This window comes from Dipodomys merriami, unplaced genomic scaffold (assembly GCF_024711535.1).
Source record: "Dipodomys merriami isolate MVZ:Mamm:240054 unplaced genomic scaffold, mDipMer1.0.p SCAF_2, whole genome shotgun sequence".
Classification (NCBI taxonomy): Eukaryota; Metazoa; Chordata; class Mammalia; order Rodentia; family Heteromyidae; genus Dipodomys; species Dipodomys merriami.
In genome coordinates this window covers 95212186-95222535 of record NW_027203381.1, presented here as the reverse complement: position 1 = coordinate 95222535, position 10350 = coordinate 95212186, and the positions used below count along the sequence as shown (strand labels likewise).

The window sequence follows — 10350 nt, the reverse complement described above, 5'->3', positions numbered from 1 at the left end:
AAACCACAATTAGCCATGATGCTGACCTGTAGCCACCAGCCTTTGATGTCTTACAGTGTATTTCTTTGGTCAGCTCTGATGGGTCCTCCAGTTCTGACCTTTACACATACCAAGCAAGGTTTGGCTTAAGCTAATAGGATAGGCAAGGCTGTAGGCGAAAATCACCAACTACTGGACAGATAAGTATAGTAAGGCCTTATGTCTTTGTACGTGATTTTATTACATGTCTCTAGGGCAACATCCAGGCTCCAGATACAGCTGCCAACAGTCCCTGTTATGCTGTAGGGACTGGCTGTGGCATGGCAGGTGGCTCTGGCTTCCCATCCTTCTGTTCTGAGTTAGAGGGGGAGGGTAGTTGGCAGGATCTCATCTTTAGACTCCACAATGCTCACATGGTCAGGCAGGGGCTTCTTAGGTCCAATCTTACCACTTGGGTCCCAGGGCAGCATGATCTTCACTTTGATGCCCAGTACACCCTGTCGGAGCAGCACATGACGCACAGCAGTGTCGATATAGTAGTTAACAGAGTACCCACTGTGGATCATCAGGCCATCCACAAACTTCATAGACCTAGCCCTCTGTTCTCAGAATTTCCCAGAGACCACGACCTCGCAGCCCTTGGTCCCACTCTCCATGATGAATCACAGCACACCATAGCAGGCCCTTCGCACAGCAAGCCCCCCAAGGAGTTTGTACCGCAGAGACTCTGACTGTGCAATGGCACACAGTCCTCTTGTGGCCACTTTTTTGGAATATAGCTTTACACTGCCCTCAGGGAAGCCAAACCTCTTCTGAACTACTGCAGTCAATTTCCGAATGCAAAGACCCTTCTCACCAAAAACATTCTGTGTCCTGGTAGCTAAGGTAATGATTTCTGTCCTGGTGGGTGTAACTCGGACCTCAACTCCAGAGTAGCCATCTTCAGCCAGCTCACGAGTAAGAAATTCACTCAGTTCGGCTTTGAAGATGGCATCAACAAGAACTTCCTCTTCTTGGAAATTTGCACCCCCATCTTGCTTCCGCGCGCCGCAGAAAGGAAAAGAGCAGGGAGCAACTCTTAAGAAACTTGTTATACTCTTATAGCACTTAAAATACTTTTTTTGTGGGAGATTCATCACTCATCTCCAGCCAACACACTCTGTTTTACGAGAGTGCTGTATTAATGATGAAATAATGACAAGAACGCATGTTTTTTCTTCAATGGCTATAAACTACAAGGATATGCATACAATATTTATATTTTATTCATTTCCAGTATTATATATAATGCACTAGTATAGGCTCAAGAAAACAAATTTATAGACTGCATTATTTGGCTGTAAGGTTAGATGGATAGTTTACCTTCTTTTCTTTGAAACAGACGTGAAAATATGAAAGACAAAATAATTGTCACATATAATAAAATGTAATGAATCTGATCCTTACATATCAACTTGTTTATATATAATCTCCATTTCAGCAAAATATAATTTGGCATAAGCATTTTTCTACAGAATCATTGATCTTTAAATGTTATTGGGTGTGTGGAGTCTGTCACTACATGGAAGTTACTTTTTGGTATGGGGTTATCCTGAATAAATATTACAAAGATCTTGTTATGGAAAGTATGAAGTTTGGGTTCTCATAATTCTACTTATAATTCTACAAATGATTCTGAGCATATTGCTTTAATTTTTTTAGCTACAATTCATTACATAGTCAGTATTATTTTTCTGGTTTTATAGTTCTATTTATTAGGATGAAATATTTTTCCATTAATGTAAATTTATTATTGTATTTTTATCTTCCCTTGTATTTCTCCTAAGCAAACCAAGGCTCCAAAAATAATGAAAAAAATGCAATTAAAATATCTTTTTTCACTAAATTTCTGCTGCTTTTTGCTGTTGAATTACCCTTTAAATAGGATATGTGATAAACTTATTGTCTTAAGAGTATTTACATGATTTATCCCTTTATTTCATAAACTTCACTTACAGCTGCAAAAGAGATCTATGTTATTTGAAACCAACCATCACACATCAGCAAAGTAGTGTTTTTGGATTACTATAACAATGTTTCAATTCTTGGGATTTCTGACCAGAACCCAGGCATATACACAAAATCAACAAATAAAACAACAATGTTTTTTTTTGGGGGGGGGGTCTGGTGGTGGGGCCTGAACTCTGGGCCTGGGCGCTGTCCCTAAGCTCTTCAGTTCAAGGCTAACACTCTACCACTTGAGCCACAGCGCCACTTCCAGCTTTTTCCTTTTTTTTGCTTATGTGGTGCTGAGGAATTGAACCCAGGGCCTCATGCATGCAAGGCAAGCACTCTACCACTGAGCCACCTTCCCAGCCCTAAAACAACATTTTTTAAGTCATGAATTCTTAGTTCATAGCCTATCATCTATTATTTCAAATCAAGTGTCAGCACTTTTTATGTGGTTTAATTTCTACTTTTGAATTTCTTCCATCTTTCTTTTTTATCTCATTATTACAGGTTCTAATGAAGTGAATAATTCATGAATACTTATATATCTAGTAGCATATTATAAGGACAATGGTCATAAAGATTACACTCAAAGTAATAACAATTTAAAACAAAATCAGTAAGTGTCTAGAGAGAATTTTGCTGTACATTTCTGGAATAACATTTATGTCTCTAGTATCATTTTGAAGTTGTTTCTCTGGGAAAAACAGTCAGCTGGGAAGAAAGGATGATAAGTCAATGGGAAAGAAGATGAGTTCATTATTTAACAAAGCAAATGGTTACAGTTCTAATTAATTAAGAAGATTACCTGGGTTTTAAAACTTCTTTGGCCTTCTCATAGTGATGTCATCAGTACGTTCACAATGAATGGGACAATTATCAGTTGATGAACTCCAAACTTAATTTTCCATGCACACAGAAAGTTTGTCAAGTGGAATGTTTGACATAACCTTATAAAACTGAAAATTTCACTAAGTGATTGCTTTGTTTCAGATTAATTCAGCAACATAAACAAAAATAGTTACATTTTACAATTGAAGAACCAAGCTTTGCAAATCATAATGCACTTGTTTCTGTCTTTGCACCACACTAAATAGAATTAGCTAAGCATTCTGTATGTATTGCCTTTGTTAAATTCTTTGAATCCAAGCTACTTTTTACTGTATTCACATTAAAATATAGTAGCTTATATTATAGATAGGCTTATAATTTTTAATCTATAATAAATTATAGATAGGTTTCCATGTATAGATGAAATATCAGTAAGATGCTATGAGAAAATGGGAATGCATCAAAAGCCAAAACAAATTGGAAAAATACTGTCTTAGATAGCTATTTTTAATAGTTCATAAAACTCCTTCAAAGTAAAGAATATGTTGTTTACTTATGTTTTTGCTTTTTTACACAAATATAAGATTTGGTTAAGTATTTAATAACAAAGAAATTCATTGCTGAGTATAGCCATATTGATTACTATAACTTTTTTTCAATCTATATACTGTAACATAGAACATTATGGCCTTTTTCTATTTCATATGACATTTCAGAATTCATTTCACTTGTGTATCATTCACCCTGGGAATTTCTACTCAATTCCAATTCTATTTCTCTAAACCTTGAATAAATATTGGACTGAGAGTAAGATAGCATAGCGTTTTTATATCAATAAGCTAAAAAGGACATCAATTGATAGTTTCTGTTATTTTTATGCTTTTCAGTCAGTAGGACCTTTGGAAGTCCTACTGCCAAGAGCAATGATCAAGAACCACAAATCTAAGAGTTAGAATTCACTCCCAGAGTGACTCAATGAATGTCTGACTTAATCTTCACATCTCCATAACTGTCCTCGTGCTCCAGCATTTGGAGCTAATCAATCATAGTTTTGAAGCCCAGCTGGAAATTCAAAATATACTTAGATAATCTTGTTTCTACAGTTAACTGTACTGAAGTTAATTGCTTTTGTACTTGTCTTTCTGAATTTTACTTTCTCTTCTTGCCCAAGGTTATGTATAACTAGAGCATTCTAAGCTGATGAGATACTTTTCTGTTCTGTGTCACTTAGGTTGTCTGTCATGTTTCAAAAATACATAATCACTTCTTTCTAGAAAATTACTTTTTTTCAATTTTTAACTTTTACTTCCGTGCTTATTCCTCCTTTATCTCCATACTTCTCTCTCCGTCTGTCTCTGTCTCTCCTGCGCTCCCTATATTTCTGAAAAATGATGATGTAGCATAAAAACATGATTGAAATTTCCACCCTTAGAAATTAATCCACAACTGATAAAAAAGAATAATGCAATGGTAATGATTGTATGTTTATCAGATTTTTCAACTATATTTTCTAATTGTGCAGTTTGTTTATTTATTTATTTGGGATGTTACATATTTCCAGTACTGATCATTAGGTATTTTTATTTCTTTTGTCCTCTTTTTAAAAATATTATTTTAAGTAGTTGTACAACATATCAGTTATTGAGTGTAATGCACTGTGATCAATGTCATCCCTGTCATCATTTCCCCCTACATCTCCCAACTACACCTGTCCCCTCATTTTCCCTAATTCAGTTTTCACATGTGTACATTGAATATTATGGATACATTCACCTACCCTTCTTCTCTTCAAGGAGAATAAATATAGGTATCTTCACCTATTTTTGTTGTTGTTGTTTGGTGGTCAAAGGAAGAAAGAAACGTTTTGTGAAACTATATTCCAAAACACAAATTAAAGATTAATTTCATGGGCCAATAAGCCATTTTTCCCTGCATGCTTTATCAAAATGTTTACACTTTCCAAGCTTTCATTTCTCACACTCATTATTAACCCAGAACACGAGCAGTCTACATTAGGTATTTTTATAAGTATGAAATATTCAGTTCCTGCAGTGTTGCGTCAACACAACCAATACAATATGAACACTATCTCCCAAAGAAAGTGCAGCTCTTTATGAAACTATGAGCATGTGTGTTTTTGTATGTGTGTATGTGTACAATGGAAGTGCTAATTTCCTTTTAGATTTTCTTTTTCTGTTTTGCAATAGAGACTTTTTTCTGAAAGCTAAAAAGTTAAGGAATAATTGCAAAATTTAATCAAATCATTGCTTTCTTTTCTACATAACACTATGATGAATATTTATTATAGCTTTATTCACAAATCTTACTTTTATTGATATTCTGAAATGTATTATAAAATTGATTTTTAATAACTTTTCAAAGTAGGATTTATTTTCTATAGTTTAGCTTGGTTTTAAATTAATGAGTTAGGACTCTATCATTTGGTTGGTTACGATAATTCTAGAATATTATTTTATGAGGGTATTTGCAAATTAAAATGGGGAATTATATTTGACAATTCAAACAAAACAAACAGATGAAATATAATTGGGACAATTCCATTTCTATAAACAAATCTCAGCTGTTTGAGCACACAACTCAGTGAGACTTCAACTCAACCCACTTCTCAGCAATGTCTATAAACAGATGTTCTTATAAAGGAATTCTAAACAAATAATCACAGATTGAGCTCAAACTCCCTACAAAACAAAAAACATTCAGTAAGGTAATGGTCATTTTAACAAGAATATGATATGAATATAGTTTTAACTCCAGTGCATATAAAGATCTTACTGACAATATTTATGGATTATTTTGTGAAGGTTACTACACCTAGATGGCTAATGATACTAATACTCCTATAATGGCTAGTAATACTTCTAAATTTTATGGAAATGCCTCTATCATATAATTCTTATTATTTGCATGTACCATACCATATTGGGTTGACCCATCTCTTCTCTCAGATGTTCCATTGATAAGAAATACAATAAAACAATGATTCTTCCAGTGATTGATAGACAACCGGTAACTTATCTGCAAGTAATTATTAGTCACTAGTTTGAATCCTTTTTTGCTGTTTGATAGGGTAGGATTATATTAGAGGTCATGGGCTGTCCAGCAAGTCATATGAATTATCGATGGAACTAAATCATTTGGCTATGTATTTGGTTTATGGGTGCAGAATACAGAGGGATTTTCTTTTGTTTTCTGCTTTGGAATTATTGGGGTTTTGAACTCAGGGTCTTCTGTTTGCTAGGCTGGCACTGTACTTGAGGTTACACCTCCAGCCCTGTCCCACTTTTTACTTTTTGCTTTATCAAGACTCCATGGAAACTAGTGGATTTTTCTGCACAGGCTGGCCTTAATTGATTTTCTCCCGAGCTCAGCCTCCTGATTATCTAAGATAATAGGAGTAAGCCACCAGCATTGAGCTTCAGCAAAGTTTTGATCTTTGACTACATGTTAAAGCCACTATAAGGATTGCCTATCATTTGACCATTTTTCAGGGAACATGTTTCACTATGATAAACAGAAAAATATACACAACAAAAATATGCATACATATGAATATGTATATAAAAGTGACTATATAATTCTATCTAAAATTAACCCAAAGATAATATTCTCAAGAAGTAGTTTCCATCAGTCCTGCTTTGGCTTAATGTGTTCCATTTCTGTTGTTGCATAATAAATGATTATAAACTTTGAATTAAGGTATAAATTTTAATTTTCCTGAAAAGTTCCTCTGTTGAACCTTTTTCTTTTTTTATTGTAAAGATAATGTACAGAGGGGTTACAGTTACATAAGTAAGATAATGCATATATTTCTTTTCAAACAGTGTTACTCCTTCCCTTCTTTCCTCCGGCTTTCCCTCCCTCTCAACTCTTCTCCACCCCAAGCTGTAAAGTTCATTTCCAACATAATGTCTATTGAGTATTGCTGCAATTGCATTAGTTTACCCTTTGTCCCACTGTTTCTGTGTTGAAATCATCAAGACCACAAAAGCCATGGTTTTATGAGCTGAGGCCCTTTGAAGGATGGTTACTTTATGAGGAGAGAGCCCTTGTTTGTATAATGGTTCTCTTAGAAATGTCCTAGATTGATCTTTCACCTTTCTACCAAGTGAGGGTGTAACCAGATTATGTCATGTATGAAGAATCACATACTCACTGTGTAAGGGCCTTGACTTTGGATATTCCTGACTAAATGAAGGACTATATGCCACCTTGGATTAGATTTGAACAAAGTAGCTATTTAGCGACTTTAGACGGCACAGTTCCTTATCTCATACATCTTTGGTTTAGGAATCTGATTGGTTTACATGAGTTCTCACGCCTGGGTTTTGCAGGAAGGGCTGAAATCCAAATGATAGCTGTGCTATATCGTGATCTAGATGTCAATATTCTTTTCACAATTGTCTTAGGTAGTTGAAACGTTCATTAAGGTTAAAGTTACAGGGGCTCCTGATTTTTTGTTTTGCAAGGTCAATCTCAGCTTCTAGAAATCTAGTTTCATTGACCTGAGTCAGTCAAGTACCAGTGTGTGTGTGTGTGTGTGTGTGTGTGTGTGTGTGTGTGTGTGTGTGTGTGTGTGTGTGTGTGTGTGTGTGTGTGCTGAACTTAGGTTTGAACTACTAAAGGCATTGGCACTGTGAGCTGTTTTGCTCAGGCTAGTGTTGAACCATTTGCCGCCAAGTTTCGCTTTCTGACTTCTATGTTGATTAATTAGAGATCATTATTTCAGTAATTTTGCTTCCCAACATGGCTGTGAAACCTGATCCTCAGATCTCACCCTCCTGAGTATCTTGGATTACAGGAATGAATGGTGGGTACTGGCTGAGCATCTTTTTGATTCTTTTGGTCCATGTGGACAATTTCTCTGTTAACTTCACATCCATTTAAGGGCTCAGCTGACTATGTAAGACCTTCTCATGACAACCTTTCTGTTGATTAACTCAAAGGCAACTCCTTAGTAAATTAATCATGGAACAGTTATCATATTTTATACAAAGATTGTAGTGATACTCAAAGGGAGGGTTTATTAGGAATCATCTCAGAATTGTATCTTTATCATTTAGACATCTCAGAAAGAGAGAACAGATTCACAATTGATCATCATAGTTTTCAAACTACTCATTGCTCTATATCTTTAAATGTATAAAATATCATAGCAATTTGCAGATATAATAAGTCATTTTCATTTTTATATGGAATGAATTTTCTTTGAGAAAAAGAAGAATAAAGAGATGAAAAATCCATATGCAATAATCAAATAAACCAGATGATTTCTCGTGTTATTTCTAGATCCTCAATAATGCAAATGCATTTGAAGTGGAAACCTCCACTTATTTTCTCAGCCCTCTAGAAGTCCATAGAAGGCATCCCCACCGACACACCACCTCATTCACATTATCTCTCTTTGGTTCTTCATGCAATGAAAAATTTAATGTATAAATGCATTGACAGTCTTCACAACATGATATAATTCTCTTAAACTTTCAAATATCAGACTATTTATAAGCAAACCCACAACTGGAGTTTTGAACTATTAATTTGTAAGTTTGTTTTGGGCACAGTCTCTACTAATATATCTTCTCTTAAATTCTCTATCATTTATGATATAAAGCAATATGTTATAGTGCGACTTGATTTTATATATATATATAAAATATACGTATATTCTGTTTTAAACTTTAATCTTATATTTTCACTCTTATTCCTTAATGTGGAAAAGAAACCTTCACAGTTATATGTTTATGTTCCTAGTTATTGCACACATTTTTCAGCTGGTCTTGTAGTGCTGAAATTTATAGAATACTGTAAGCTCTCGTGGGCTATTTTATGAGGCAATAATCTTATTGCTATGAGTGAACTCAATTACAGTATTACAAAACTACAGTAGAAATGCTATTACCTTACAAAGGATTTTGGTTGAACTTTCATTTGTTTTTAAATTATGTCCAGTTACAGATATAGTCAGAAGTAAAATTTCTTCAGGTGTGGTATAATTGAAAATGAAATTTAAAAGTCACAAAATGAAAAGACCCACTGATCTATGTGTCTTGAAATTTTCCCAAAGTACTTCTCTTGCATTTTTTTATTATAAAAGTGATGTACAGAGGGGTTACAGTTACCTAAGTCAGGTAATGAGTACATTTCTTTTTGCACAGTGACATCCTCTCCCTAATTTTCTCCCTGTTTTTGCCTTCCTGACACCACCTAAGTTGTATAGTTCATCCATCATAGTGTCTAGGGCATATCACTGCTGAATTAGTTCATCCTTTGCCCCCTCTTATGTGTATATCCTAGGGTATTTTTTAAATTTTTGTTATTGTTTTTACTTTTTTAGTTTCTAGTAGGGCTTAAACAGAAGGTCTCATATTTTTCCTTCTTACACCATTCACAGATGATTCTCTGCAGTTTGAATTTCACTTCATTATCAGTTAATTTTTTTCTTGTTAATTGGAAATAAAATTTCTTGGATCTTTCTGCTTGATCTAGTTTTCAGCTAAAATAATCAGATCTCAATGTCCTAACTAGATAAGATTTAGGCTTGGTACACCAGTGCCCAATGACGCTTCACTTTTAAGATATATTTTATGATATATGCCATGCATAATTTATTTAGCCAACATTTTTAAGTGATCCTTTTAATTTTATGAATCATTCTATTCTTTTCTACCTTCAAAACATAAATCACAAACTAATTAAAAAATCCTACAGAGATATCAAAGATTTTTTTCCTGCAAAGAAGAGAGTTATTACAGACATTAAAATAAACTAATAATAGCATATTGTTGCATCTCAATTAAAAGCAGAATTGAAAAGCAGGGAGTGGTCATTATTTTCTCCTACATTTTCTCATATATATATATATATATATATATATATACAGACAGACATAGATAGATAAATAGATAGATAGATATGTCCAATATAGACTACTGAATTCATTATAATTTAAGGATAAAATAGATCTAAATTCCATCCTTCCTTCTAGATAAGTCTAGAAAGAGCTGTAATATTAACTTTGGTGAGCATATGGTAGTAAAATAAGTGGCAAAGTCCTTAAATAACAAACTTGGGGAAAAGTTTGAGCAAAAAATGTATTATCAGGCAATGGTAAGTTCAAGAACTTCAACCAATAGAACTAGCACATATAATATAATATGTTAAGGAATCTTTTCAAAGGACTGGACTTAGAAGACAATTCAGATATAGATTTCTATGGATTTTTCTCTTATTTTAATATTCTAGAATATTTTTGAGCCAAGGGAATCTAAAGATGTTTATATCTCATATTGTTCACCTTCTTCACAGTAATTTGATTGCAATTAAGTTCTTAGGTATCTAACATTGACTAAAGTGAAATATTCAAGAACTTTGGAAACACACAGTTGATCTTAAACAGAAGTTTTCATGTTATCTAAGTAAGATTAGAAGTTCAATAAGTCAATTTAACCATTACTCAGATTTGGAGCTATGATCAAGTATAAAACTCAGTTTCATCTTCATCTTTACCATCTTATATTTGATATTCTCACATAT

General features: G+C 33.9%; 1 pseudogene; it reads right to left on the bottom strand.

Moving 5' to 3' along the window:
• Positions 1–208: 208 nt before the first annotated feature.
• On the bottom strand, positions 209–1012 carry LOC138831729 (small ribosomal subunit protein uS3-like; annotated as a pseudogene).
• Between the last annotated feature and the right edge of the window lie 9338 nt (positions 1013–10350).